This window comes from Ursus arctos, unplaced genomic scaffold, assembly GCF_023065955.2.
Source record: "Ursus arctos isolate Adak ecotype North America unplaced genomic scaffold, UrsArc2.0 scaffold_34, whole genome shotgun sequence".
In the NCBI taxonomy this organism is placed as follows: Eukaryota; Metazoa; Chordata; class Mammalia; order Carnivora; family Ursidae; genus Ursus; species Ursus arctos.
The window spans coordinates 19,377,005-19,390,948 of NW_026623030.1; the positions used below are offsets into that span (position 1 = coordinate 19,377,005).

General features: G+C 48.8%; 1 long non-coding RNA gene across 3 annotated transcripts in view; it reads left to right on the forward strand.

Moving 5' to 3' along the window:
• LOC123001931 (uncharacterized) overlaps positions 1-12,744 on the forward strand; it is a 187,162-nt gene extending 174,418 nt beyond the window's left edge. For all 3 annotated transcript variants that reach the window (XR_006411249.2, XR_006411248.2, XR_008957029.1), the window contains one exon: positions 11,740-12,744. This is a non-coding gene — a long non-coding RNA (uncharacterized LOC123001931). The remainder of the gene's footprint in view (positions 1-11,739) is intronic.
• Positions 12,745-13,944: the final 1,200 nt, after the last annotated feature.

Sequence of the window (13,944 nt, forward strand, 5' to 3'; positions counted from 1 at the left end):
GCAAGTGTGTTACCTAGTTAAAATATGTAAAATCTAAACTTGACTTAATTTTAAAATATACATTATCATGGTGAATGTACATATGTGTATACGTGTGTGTGTATGATTTCATGCAAATTTATATTATTTTCTACATACATTTTTATAATATATATTATATATATATTATATATATATATTTTTTAACCTGCTTTATCCCTTAATATTTTATTTTATTTTTAAAAAATGTTTTATTTATTTGTCAGAGAGAGAGAGAGAGCACAAGCAGGGGGAGTGGCAGGCAGAGGGAGAAGCAGGCTCCCCACTGAGCAGGGAGCCCGATGCAGGACTTGATATCAGGACCCTGGGATCATGACCTGAGCCAAAGGCAGACACTTAACCGACTGAGCCACCCAGGTGTCCCTCCCTTAATATTTTAAAACTATACAAGGGTTTTCAGGTATTCTGTGTCCCTTCTTTGGAGGCAATTGGTGTCTACCCTGAAATATTCTGTGCATATACTATCAAACACATACATGCACCCCATCGGTCTCCTCTCCTTTGACCTGGTCCCCAGCGGAAACATCCACTCCCCAAAGCATGTAATGTCATCTGTTCTCACACGGTGCTATAGAAACCACAGCGCAAATGGTGGCCTGCCCCTGGACGCCCAGACACCCCGGAGCTGTGAAACGTCAGGTGCCAAGAGCAAGTGCTCTAAATTCACCGGCATGGCTGATGCTGTTCGATAGGTTTCCGTGGTGAAGGACATGGAAGGTTCTGGACAAGTCTGCTCTGGCATCCTCCCATAGGGCCCTGGCCCTCGCCTGAGCCCACACTGACTCGGTATGACAAGTGGCTGAGCAGCTTTGATTAATTAAATATTTCACCCCGAATTTGCAAAACATCATCCCCGGCAAGTCCAAGTAACGCCTGTAACGCTGGGCTAATTAGCTTAGCAGGTCCTCGGGCTGGTGTGCTGATGTCTGTGTAACTAGGAGGCAGGCAGAAAATGCTGGTTTTGGAAGGGAGAGGGAGGGTTTGGGATTTGGCTGGCATGCCATTTTGTATGGCAGTAAGTGAAAGAATTCCTCGCAGGCATCTTGAAAATATAGGAACTCATATGGGGGGAGGGGGCCTTACTATGTGCTAAGTATTTTCCAAGCCTTACCATCTCATTTAATCCTATACATAAGGCAGCAATTAGGACTTTTTAGTAGCAAGGCCTAGAAAACCCAACTCTGGTTGGCTCGTGCCAAAAAAAGCGTAATTGCAAATTATGTACTTGTCAATTATTCTTGGCTTCTGGAATTGAAAAGTCCTGGGGTAAACTAGCTTCAGGAATGACTGGATCCAGGACCCAGTTGTCCTCAGGGCCTGGCTGATTCCGTCTCCCCTGCGTTGGTACTTTTCTCGCACAATGTCTGTCTTCAGGGTCACAGGATGGCTGCAACAAATCCGATCCTTACTTCCTCCCACCTTTGAACCCTAGAGAGGCAGAGCAAGAGTCTTTCAGAAGCCAGAATCTCATTATATCCCATTGTGTCTTAGAGAGCGGGTTGTGTGTCCGTTTCCAAGCCGATCACTGTGACCGGGGGGATGCATTGTGGTGACGGTTTAGGCTAATCAGGGCCCATTCTTGTAGCCAGGGTGTGGAGAAGGGTCACCCCACCCAAACCACATGGGTGAGAACAGGAAAGAGCAATTTCCCAACTAAAGTCAGAGCCCTTCTTTTCAGAGGGGCGGATGGAGATTGACAACAGATGTCTACAACAGAGGGGTACTACAGAAATCCTCACATTACAGTTGAGAAGACAAAGATACCAAAAGGTTAGATTACTGGTCCAAAATAATGTTATGGGTGTCTGCATTGATTTCCAGTTGGCCTTACTTAGAAGCCCGTGCCTTTGACCGTGACCTCACGGTGCCTTCCTGTCTGACCCAGCTGAGACGTCCATCTGTTTCATCACCTAATTCCCATCTTTTTGATTCATCATGTTCTCATGCGTAGGCCTTGATCTGTTGCTTTATACGAAGTTCGTTGCTTCTAAGCCGTGGAGAACACCTCTAGGGAGAACGTATGCTAGGACTCGTTTTTGTTTTTTGTTTTTTTTTTTAACCAGCTATACCACATAAAATGGTCATTTGTAACTTTTCTGAGTGTTTTAAAATTAATTTTATTTATGTGACAAACTGTATGATAAACAGAGAGTAGTAATGGTGAGCTATTATTAAACACAGCAAACACATGACGATGGTAAGAGTTATCTTACGCAGGCACTATGTTGAGTGCGCCTACATTTAGTGCTCAGAACATCTCCGTAACGAGCTGCTATTATTATGCCAGGTAAACTATTCCACAGTTAAAGAAACAGAGGTTCAGAGAGATTAAGCAACTTGTCCAAGGTCACACAGCTGGAAAATAGCAGGGAGGAGATTCAAACCCAGTCAGTCTGACCCTAGGCCTCTGCTAAATACTGCCTCTCATCACATCAGGCTTGCAAGTTCATTGCCATGGTTGCTGGGGATAAAGCTAACCGTAGGGGTGAAAAGATTTGCAGAAACACAAAAACGAATCTTAGTGCTGGGGCTTAGTGCTGTGGGAAATGCTCAGGAGAGGCACCGAGGAATGGCTAATAGATTCGGATTCACAAATCCCTCCAGTGCGAATGATCATTCAGAGCCCCCCCCTTCCCCGCGCCAGGGTAAGGCACAGGGCCCATTTTCAGAGGAGCAGAAGTATCCGTTTGGTATATATTCCCAGCCCCAGGATTCCCTCACTCCCAGCTAAGGGCCCTGGTGGGCATTTTATGCCTGGCAAGTCTGTAGTCATTGACTGTCCTCTGGACCTAGACGACTACCCAAGGTGTGTCCATCAGAGTTCCCACCATGGTCATTTAGGGTTGAGAGACAGGAATTAAGAGACACACACACACACACACACACGTTCACTCACACGCACACTGACTTACTTTCTTTCAGTGGTTGGACAGAAGCCCTGTGAAGCTGGGAGCTGTGGGGTGGCCCAGACTCAGGAGAGACACCTGGAGGGTGTTGGCAGTCACAGGGAGAGGAATGGAAGCAGCCTGCAGAGAGGGACAGAGACAGGACTGGACAAAGAGCACCCCTGGGTCCCTGAGGGCCTTCTTCCCTGTTCTTCCGGTCCCACCAGCTCAGGTGCATCCTGATTTTAAGGCTCTGGAAGACTCCCTTAGCCCTCTGTGATTTATTCTGCCTGACAAACCTCATTCAGATTTCCATCACTTGTGAGTGATGACTTCTGGAAGGTCCTCCCCCGTGAGTCTGATCTCTCCACCTGGCTTGGCCTTCAATGCCCAACTTCTCTGTCCAGAGCTGGGTCGAGTCTACGGGACAAGGGGAATGTTCAGGGGGGAATCCCTTCAGGGCAGACCTTCTCCTGAACCCTCAGACTCCGCTAGCACGGTGGCTTCAGACAGCAGCCCACGGGAGGCCTTACTGATGGGGCCAGGCCAACCAACGTGGATTTCTCCCCCCCCCCCCCCAACACGAGGTCAGCGAAACCCAGGACAGCGATTTCCTTCTGTCAGCAGCCCCGATTGATCATGTTCTCAGGCTGCCTGAGTCATTCCGATTCCCGAGCCTCAGATGTTCGCCTTGGAAGCCTGTTTCTCCTCTTGGGTGCCCTGGGGCCTTGTTAAACCTCTCTCTTCAGCTCAAGAAGTCAATGTCCAGCCTCAGAAATGGCCCCATTTCACAATCCATCCGGGGGTGGGGAGGTGGGGGGCCGGGCAATATTAAAATCCCTGTGTGGCCACCGGAGTCTTGCTGTCTCTCTTTAGGGTTGATAGTTAAAAATTCATGGTTATTTTCAAAGGAGAAAAAATGCTTAAACTGCTTTCCTCTTTGCAAACGTTCCCTTTTTTGATTCAAAATCAAACTTTTGTCTAGACAGGCGAGGGCTTTTTGCTGACATCTCTTGCCAGCTCCGAAACCTTGAGGTTTTCCAAATGCAACACCCCCGCCCCTTCCTGGCGGCCCGTCTCCAGCACCAGGTTCCTTCCAAACACATCCTCTGGGAAGCTCAGAGCAGACCTCACTGGGTGGAGAAGCCCAAGGTGGACATTGGCAAGTTCTCCCTTTGGCTCAGTCACCTTCCTTGACAAGTTATCTGCACTGGCAGCTACGCTCACTCCCTGGCACAGCTGAGCTTTCTTTCAGTGTCTGAAGTGGCTATAAAAGGCCTCCCTCAGCACCCCAAAGCGGCTGCTACTTTCCCTTCTTCCCACCTTCCAAGTAATACGTGTTCATTGTCAAAAAATTAGTAATTGGATAAACACTAAAGAAAATAAATACCCTGTCTCATAATCTTACCCTTCTAAAAGCTTTCTCTCTTTCTCTCTCAACCAACACACACACACACACACACACACACACACACACACACACACACACACAGATTCAACCTATAAATGTATCTCAGAAATTATCCCAAACCTCGGCAGCGTAAGCGATACAAACGTGTTATGTTACTGTTTCTGTGGGCCACCAGGCATTCAGCTTGTCTGGGCACCTGTGGTGTAGGGTCTCTCACAGAGCTGCAGTCAGGTGCTGGCTGGGGCTGCAGTCTCATCTGAAGGCTTGACCAAGATGGCGCACTCACATGGCTGTCAGGTTGGTGCCGGCCATTGGCGGGAGACCTCGGTTTCTCACCAGTGGACCTTTATCTCTGTAGGGTGCTCAGGTGTCCTCACAATATGTCAGCTGCTTCTCCCAGAGTGAGTGATCCAAGACAGAGCAAAGCAGAAGCAGCAGCAATATTTTTGACTTATTCTTGAAGTCATATTTTGTCACTTCTGCCATATTCTACTGGCCACGCAGACCAACCCTTATGTAACGTGGGAGAAGACTATCCAAGAGTGAGGAGGCACGGAGCAGGAGAGACCATGTTGGTGGCTGGCTACCATTGTATAAATATATCACGGCATGTAATACCATACAATTTTAAAAACTGGCATTGTAGTATGTATACTAACCAGCCTGTGAGCGGGTCACCTTGGAGCAGTGAAGCCTTTAGAGGAGCTGAAAGTCCCAACCACATCTGACTGCAACGTCATGAGAAATTCTGAGCCAGAACTGACCAGCCAAGTCACTCCCAAATTCCTGCCTGACGGAAATTGTAAGTTACTAAACTCTTCTTGTTTGAAGCTGCTAAGTTTTGGTGACTTGCTGTTTTCAGAGTCAGTGTATTGCGATCATCTTTGGCCCTGGATATGTACAGTTTTATAGCATCATTTTTAGTGGGTCCCTAGGGGAGTGGTTGGAAATGTGTGTGTGTTGGAGGGGGGCATGTGAGGTGGTTCCGATAACTGGCTGACACTCGAGAATTGGGTGAGAGTGGCTAAGATAGCTGTGAGAGATTACTGCTGCCCCCTGTGTTTCTTATTCTCTCTTTCTTTAGAGTATGAGAGGGGCTGCACTTTCCCGCTCACCTGAAGTGAATGAAGAGCATATGACGTGGTTGGCCAGTGAAATGTCAGAGGAGGGACAAATATCACTTCCAAGTGAAAGCATTTAATTACCAGTGCTCAGCTTTTGTTGTTCGAGGCCACTGAGATGAGAGGGGTTTTTGTTACTGTAGCACAGTGTGGTTCACCCTGACTAATACAGGGTCCAGGACCTAAGGAGAGCCAGGTCTCCTTCACGGTTGGGCCAGGACCCATCTGCTGTCAGATCCATTCCGGAACCTTCCCTTGCTCTGCTCTGTCTCTGAGGGGATGGCCCTTGCAAGCGGTTGTCCCCAGCTTTTCCCATCACTTCGTTTCTGCTGGTGGGACTCCTGATGTGTCGGAGGGCACGAGAGAAGATCGTGGTATTTCTTCTCATCCATTTTTGGCTCAGGCAGCAACCCCAGGGCGAATGGCATATTCTCTTTGTCTTCAGTGCCCTACAAGTCCCACTGTGGTTCCAGCTCCCACTGGGAGACCCCAGCGCTGGGCTGTGGTAACGTGGCCTCTCCTTCTGGTCCTCCAGCCTAGGGGTGGAGGGAAGCCCTTGCTGTTGCTGATCTCTGCTTTCCTCACCATCCTACTTGCTTTCTCAGATTTTCCATCTCTTGGGTAACCAATTGCCTGCATCAAAGGCCCTCAGTTTCAGTCCATGGTTGGACCCTGATTGTTACCGAGGGCCAACTCTGTGCTGGAGCTGGTGGACACATAGAGAATGAAATAGCAAAGAACACGCCAGATCCAGGTCTGTCCCAGGGACCTACACTCTGATGGAGAAGATGGACTTGCAGGATGACCAGTCCAAGAAGGGGCATTACAGGGTCCTGGCATCTCTTGGAGGTGTGGAAAGGCCTTCTTGAGTAAGGAACATTTTTACACCAAGATCTGGAGGGTAAACAGGAGTTAGGCATAGGGAAGTTTGTGGCATTCCCAAGCTGGGAGGCAGGGGCTGGTGCCTTTGCCAACTACCATTAGTGGCATCAGCCAGCAGGGCAGGGTCGGGCTGCTCCTTGCCCTCCCTGTTTCTTGGCACTCATGTTCGTTTTGCTTCCAGTGATTGATCGCTAGTTGCACTCAATGTGGGTGATCTGGATCGAGCCACAGACATTTCTGAGCACCAGTTGGCTCTGCAGCTAAAGTGGCTATGACTCCAAGAAAAGAATGTCATAATCACATTGGGTTCTTGGCTCCTTCGAGAAAATGCCTAGAGAATGTGGGGGAGACTGGCCAGAGAGCATCCATCCATCCATCTTCTATTTCCTCACACATGTCCCGAGTTCCTGCTCAGAGCCCAGCATTGGGGTGGGAGGTGGCCATACAATCCAGTAAGATAGTCTCCCTTTGGGGGAAGAATCTGTAATCTGATGTGGAGAGAACAACCATAAAGAAAATAATTCCAATGTATTTTGCAAAACATGGAAGGAATGAAGAAGAGGTTGTGAGTGACTGCCTAAATCATCAGAAAAGGTTTCCCAGAGGAAGTAACATGGAATTGGGTATTGAGGGATGAATAGGAGTTTGCCAGGTAGAGGCTGATGATATATTTCAGGCAGTGGAAATAACGTCTACAAAGATACAGAGCTGAGAATAATAATTCAAAAGGCATTAAATATGTTGTATACAGAGACATGTGAGCAGAAGGTGCTCAAAGTAGAGGTTGGGAGTGTACAAGGAGAAGGCGGGAGGCTAGGATAGGGCCGGATCATGAATGGCCTGAAGTAGCAGCCTAACAAATTTGGATCTAAATATTTTTGGAACTTAGAATAGGAAACGACCACATCCAGTCCACATTTTAGAAAGACCAATAAAGCTGTTTTGCACAGGAAGGATTCATTTACCTATTCAGCGAGTATATATTGAGTGTCTGCTTTGTGTCAGGCATTCTGCTAGGTTCTGGGGGTAGCTGTGAACAAGACAAATAAACAACCTATCCTTTCTGGGTTTTGATTCTAGTGTAAGAGACAGATAATAAACAATATAATTTACATTTTATATGTTTTATAGAATCCACATCATATATAATTTACAGATAAATATAATACATACTATTTATATGATAATATAGAAAATACAGAAATATAACAGTGGTGAGGGTGTGCTAAGTGCTATGAAGGAAAACGAACAAGGCGATATGGTTGTGACTGCTGGGGGTAGCTAGTCCAGAGCTGGCCGAGGTGATCTGGGGACAGGAAGGGGATTCCGGGAAGAAGTTCCTTTGAGATAAAGTTACCATCCACAGAAGGAGATGGGACCAGGTGGGGGACAGACTGGAATTAGTGGGAACTGAGGTGAGTTATGCGGGGGATGGGGAGGGTTAGGAGGCGGGGGAAGATGACGCGTGCGCTCAGAGGTGCCACCTGTGCAGTCTAGACCATCTATGGCAGAGACATCCAGTCCCAGTTTATTTTTTCCTGGCCACACAGCCGGACTACATTTCCCAACTTTCTTGCAGTTAGGTGGGATCAGGTGACTCCGTTCTGTCCAGTGGAATATGGGCAACGGGGCCCTGGGTCCCTTCTAGGTCTGACCTCTCAAACCTCCCAGCCAACCTTTGGTGCCTTCCCTATGCTCACCTGCCAGCCAGATGCACAGGGTCCCGCAGAGAACTCAGGTGCCCTGGAACAGACTTTCTCACCTACGGATATTGTGGAACAAATAATTCTAGGGGTGGGTGACTGTCCTCTGTATGCAAGGATATTAACTAACGTCCCTGGGCTGCCTCCAGTGTTGACAACACAAAATATCTCCCCAAACTGCCAAATGTCCCCGCATGAGGTACCGTGTGAGTCCTGGAAGATGAGGCAGAAGCTGCCTGGACCCCCGCGTGACTCTGCGGAGCAGAGCTCACCCTGCTGATTCACACTGGCCCCGACATAAATGAGAAGTCGACCGCTCCCGCGTTGAGACACGGGGAGATCTGGGGGCTGTTTGTTACGGCACCTTCTCCTACCCTAACACCATTCACATCTGGAGCTCATCTAGGTCTGGGCTAGAGTTATCGACTCTGGAATTTTCATCCATCAAAGCTGCGAAAAAGCCGGAGATGGCCAAGAACAAGTGCGCTGAGAGTAGGAACGAATGCTTAGGAACAGGACAAGTTAAGATCTGGATGAAGGAGGAGGAGGAGGGATCCCCACGGAGGCTGACGGGAGGAGGGGCAGGGGGAGGTCAGAGGACGGCGGGAGGGGCTGGCGCTGTGGATGCCGATGGATAAAAGATTGGGAGCCCAGCAGTGAAGGTGGGTAACAGAGACGTGTTTGGGTTGCAGGCTATTAGGTGAGTGTTCAATCTAGAGACCTAAGAATCAGGGCAAATAAATCACCATCAACACGGAACAAAGACATTAAAAGGTCAGGCAGCTGGCTCCAGTCTTGGCACATTCCTTGGTTCTGAGGCAAGTCTCTCTGCTTTCTGAACTTTGTATCTTTTCCCATTAAAGACTGTCATTTCCAGCTCTGCGGGATAAATGAAGCAAAATCTATATAAGGCTTTAATCTGGCTCCCACCCCCTTTCGGCCCAACCCCGGCCCCCAAAGAAAGGTGTTGTATAAATAAGAAATACTGTCATTACAATGTGCTCAACCGTGTTTGATAAGGATCAGAGGAAGGCTGGGACCCTTCACGGCCACGGCAGTGGGGGACGGCCTGATTCTATCTTTGTGTTTCAAGCAAGGTTTGTAAAGGAAGCCATGTGGCAGAGGCTTGCTGGGATGGTTTTAAAAATGAAGGAAATTCCCCATTTCCTGGTTGTAAGAAAATATGGGTGGAACAAGGCTTAAATGAGCTGATCAAGGTTCTGTCTTTGATGTCAGTTGAATGACAATGATGTCCAAGGCAGGAACACAATGTAATGAACTCACCCCGCTTTTCCATGAAAACAAGATCACTGAAGGGGCCCTGAGTTGGAAAACAAAGACTCTGGCTTGCAGGGCCTGGAAGAGGAAGGCCTGGCGGTATTCTCGGCTGTGGCCAGTGGGAAACGAAGGCACATGGGCTCCTGGGCCCAAGTGGTGGGTCCGTGCTGAGTTTTATGGCGGCCCCTGGGCGGCTGCTGCTGAATTTAGCGAACCCTAGGTGGAGAGGCCTACTCTGTGCCTGGACCTGGATCTGGCCCTCTCATTATAGAGACGAGGAGAAAATTCGGAATCCAATGGTGTAGTCAGAACATCAGATTCCTTTACTTCTTTCTTTCTTCTTTCCTGCCTCTATTTTCCCAGCAGTCTTTATTGAGCACCTACTATGTGCCAGGCGCTGCTGGGCAATGGGATATGATGAGGACCATGGCAGAATGGTCCTGCCTCCAAGGAGGCCAGCGTCTAGCTGGTAAGACAGAGCATTCCATGAGCCACGCGATAAAGCGCGTTAAGGGCACGATGAGGGACACATGGAGAACTGCGAGTGCTCACAGGAGACGCCTGGAAGGGGAGTGGGGGGAGAGAGTTAGGGCATAAAGAAGTGGGCCCAAGTCAGGAGTGACCCCAGAGAAGAGTCAGCGTTCAGAGACAGAGGAGAAGATGATGCTGAAGCTGGGTTTTGAAGGGTGAAGAGGAGTTGCCAAGTAGGCAGGATGAGGGAAGGGCATTCCAGGCAGAGGGAACAGCAGTGCAATAGCATGGAGGCCTGGAAGAGTGCACAGTTTGTGGCCACTACAGATCGTTCAGGACTCCGGGAGAAGAAAGTTCAAGAAGCAATGCGAACAACGAGCTGGAAATAAGAAAAGGGTCAGATCACGAAGGGTCTTTTATTTTTATTTTTTTTATTTTTATTTATTTATTTATTTTTAAGATTTTATTTATTTATGTGACAGTGAGAGAGGGAACACAGCAGGGGGAGTGGGAGAGGAAGAAGCAGGCTCACAGCGGAGGAGCCCGATGCGGGACTCGATCTCAGTACACCGGGATCACGCCCTGAGCCGAAGGCAGACGCTTTAATGACTGCGCTACCCAGGTGCCCCACAAAGGGTCTTTTAGACCAAACTGCAAAGTTTGTTCCAAAGGCAATAGGGAGCCACTGAAGGACTGTGAGCAGGGATGTGACAGATGTGACAGTGCTTAACCCTTGCCTGGAAGGGGAAGACTGGAGAGCTGAGTCCAGAGATGGCACCCCAAACAACCTCGGGGGGAGGGATGAGTGGCTGGAAATACAAGACGAGGGTTCGAGCCCTTGCTACAAAGCTGCTGACTTCTTGCTTTGCCCAGAGATGGGTGGCAGAGGCCTGGGATACTGGGTTTCGGTTCTTGCATATTAAAACATGCAACCTGAGACCGGTGGCCAGAGTGTGGGCCATGTGGTTTACTGGAGGTCTGAGATTAGACGGGGTGAGAAGTAAATCTGCTGACCAGTTTCACCGCTGAGCGCTAGGGCTTTGCGCACACGTGGGGGGCGGGGTGGGGGAGGCTGTGAGCCTGCTTTTTTCACACCAAGGAATAACTCATTCAAAGGGGAAAATTAGCCTTCAGTCCGAACTGCCACCTCAAGGTAGAAGAAAACCCCTTGTTTAGGGGCCCAAGTCTTGACGCTAAACAGGTCCAACTTTTGTCTTTCAACACTTGCTAGCCTTAGGGAGCCTTCTCCCTCCTGCTGTGCCTCAGTTTCCCCCGTCTGAAGATTGGGCATGCGAGCGACAGGCCGGAAGTGCCCCTTCCTTCTTTCCCGATATTCTTGGATGCGTATGGTCTTGAAAAACCACGTGTCATTTGGCTTTTTTTTTTTTAATTTCTCTTTATTGCACTTCTCAGCTTTTGTATGTCACCTTGTTCTTTTTCTTACCAAGTGTCACTGTCAAGGAGGCTTCAGCGATGCCAGGGTGCGTGCCCCTGTTCACAGAGTGAGGTGTCGGGTTCAGTTAGAGCCTTTGCCGTCTGTGTCCGCTGGGGTTTTCTGGAGGAAAAAAAACCATTGCGTGTGTGTGTGTGTGTGTGTGTGCGTATTAAAGGATTTATTTTAGGGTGTTGGCTCACACAGTTGTGGGGGCTGGCAAGTGTGTAGTCTGTAGGACAGGCCCACAGGCTGGAGACTTTCAGGCAGGAGTTAACACTGCAGGCTTGGGGCAGAATCGAAGACAATGGAGTAGAAAGGATGATGGACTTTGGAAAAGGAACTGAGAGCCTATGACCAGCACCCTACCTCACCCACCTGGAAAGGTGTCCGTGCAGGCGCCCGACATGCCTTAGGATGTTGGATGTTCTCAGCAGCAAACGGCTTGAAATGACTTAAATCCCTGCCTCCAGCACAATGGAGAAATTAGCAGCAATTTCTATATTCTTCCTTACAGTGGGATACTATATAGCCCTGAACATGAAAAGCTGCCCCGTACAACTACTTGGATGAATCACACACGCATAATAGAGACGGAACACACGAGAATGAAGCCCTATGATTCTGTTGACTGAACGTTCAAAGGTACAAATTGAACTATGGAGAAGAGTTCAGATAGGGGCCAGCTTTGGGAAGGGATGATGACCAGGTGGGTGGGGACGAGCGAGACGTTGGGGCCCCTTGCCGTGGTCTATGCTGCCATCTTAATGGGTGTTAGAGGGCTACATTCACTTTGTCAAAATTGTTTTGGTGGTTAAATATGTTCACTGTTTGTGTATTTTATTTCAATTATAAGTTGGTACAAAGAATACATTACGTCCGCAAGCAGAGCACATCTGGGGGCCACAGAACAGCCCCCAGTCTGCTGGTTCAAAACTGGTTTGTCAGCTTCATCCTTTTTGTCTATGTGGCTTCTCGTTCCTCCTCAATGTGTGTAGGAAAGGACACGTCCACTTTACAGATTGGGGAAACTGAGACGTGGGGTGCATGACTGACTTTCCTAGGTGTCACTCAAAAGCCACCATCCATGGAGGGCTAAGTATGCTGTTCCTGGAATGTCAGTGTTTCTCTTCAACAGGCTTCTGTTCGGATTTCCATTTGTCCATTACAATCTAGATCTATTAAAAAAATACCCGGACGAGGCAGGCAGTTGGATCACTGCATGAATTTTGTACTTTTCTTTCCCCGAATGAATTTCTTCACTTCATCACTCTGGACTTTTGGGGCTTGGTAGCTCTTCGCGGAGAGGACTGTGGGTGGCTACCCTGGTCTCTACTCCTTATATGCCTCTAACACCTTCGCCTCCAGTCATGACAAAAGTATCTGCAGATCCTGTCCAGGGTCCCCCAGGTGAGAGCCACTGTCTTAGAGGGTGAGCTCTTAGAGACTCGGAACAAGGCTTTATTCATCTCTGTATCTGGAATACAGTAGGTATTTAACTGTTAGCTATATAAAAAGAAAATTCACATGGTATGGGCACGGTCTTCAGAAAGTTGGAGCCGATGCCCCATTTAGGGCCACACACGCATGCATGTGGCTGGGTCCATGCACCGCAGCTGGGTTATTAAACATCTCTGAACCTTCAGTTCCTCTTCTGTAAAAAATTAAAAGTGTCTATTGCTCGTGGTGCTGATACGTGAGTTGAATGAATAAAGCTCATGAGTCCATACACTCACTGTGCGTGTATTAATAAGAAATGACTTTTCTTTTTTTTTTTTTAAAGATTTATTTATTTATCTGAGAAAAAGAGAGCGAGGACATGGGGGGGCGGGCAGAGGGAGAAGCAGGCTCCCCTGCTGAGCCTGGAGCCCCACGCAGGGCTCCAGCCCATGACCCTGAGATCATGACCTGAGCAGAAACCAAGAGTTGGACGCCACCCAGGTGCCCCAGCAATAACTTCTCTTAAGTCGGGATTCTTGCCCCAAGACAAAGGATCCGTCAAATGCAGAGAAAGAGTGGACATGGCATCATTTGGCTCACTGATGTCCTGAGGGCAGACGTTTCTGTCTCATAGGGCAGCAGAAGGAACTGTGGTCCAGAAATCTCAGGGAATCGACCAGGTCAGGAGCTCCCCCTGTCTGTGTGGTGCGCCTCCCCCTTCCCCTGAACCTTACTGAGCACAGACGGCGAGATTCTGAAGGTAGATCCTAAGCAGTGGCCAGACAGGAGGAGACTGCGGCAGGTGCCAGCTGTGTCAGGGGGTGTGGGGTTGTGAAGTGACAGCTGTTGTTTATGCACACACAACACCCATTCGGCCTTCTTCTGGTAAGAGCACCCTGATTTTCCCTGGGATACTCCCCACCCCCCACTTTCCATCTTTGATATTCAAAAGGGATAGATCCAGTGCCGATTCCAGAGTTGACCAATCAACATATTCAGTCCCCTGTGATAGGACCCCGGTGATAGGTTCAAAGATGGTCATGTGACCCGAGGTGGTCCAATGGGAACCCACTATCCTTGGGAAACTTCCTTCTCTGGGAAAGGGGGGCTCTCTTCTTCTCTGGAGTTGCACAACTGGCGAAACACCTGTCGGGAGCTGCCAGTGGGCACGTTGCCACCACGCTGGATGGGCCTGCCTAGGAATGAAGCCAATACAAGCGGGGCTGGGAGATGGAGAGGCGCTGGCTTAAGCTAGTCTGAGTTGGTTTCTCTGTCTGGACTA